Source organism: Aptenodytes forsteri, unplaced genomic scaffold, assembly GCF_000699145.1.
Source record: "Aptenodytes forsteri isolate BGI_AS27 unplaced genomic scaffold, ASM69914v1 Scaffold166, whole genome shotgun sequence".
Taxonomy (NCBI): Eukaryota; Metazoa; Chordata; class Aves; order Sphenisciformes; family Spheniscidae; genus Aptenodytes; species Aptenodytes forsteri.
Window position 1 is genome coordinate 6,782,723 of NW_008796110.1, and position 311 is coordinate 6,783,033.

Sequence of the window (311 nt, forward strand, 5' to 3'; positions counted from 1 at the left end):
AAATATACAGTTGGCCTTTACAAAAAGCTCATTTATAGTTTGTTTACATATCAAAGAAAACCACATTTCAAATATTTCATCTTCCCCTTCCAGTTATAAAGGCAAGAAATACTTAACACGTAAGTCACATCTGAAAAAAGTCAACTTTATTCCATCATGCAGTTATTTATATATCAAAATATTCATCTGACGTTCTCTTATGTATTAGTAAAAAACCCAAAACACTAAGCAATTTTTTCACTTTTATAAATTTTCCTCTACATATTTTAATTTTCAGAATATTATTGCTATATTATAAAACTAACTATGAT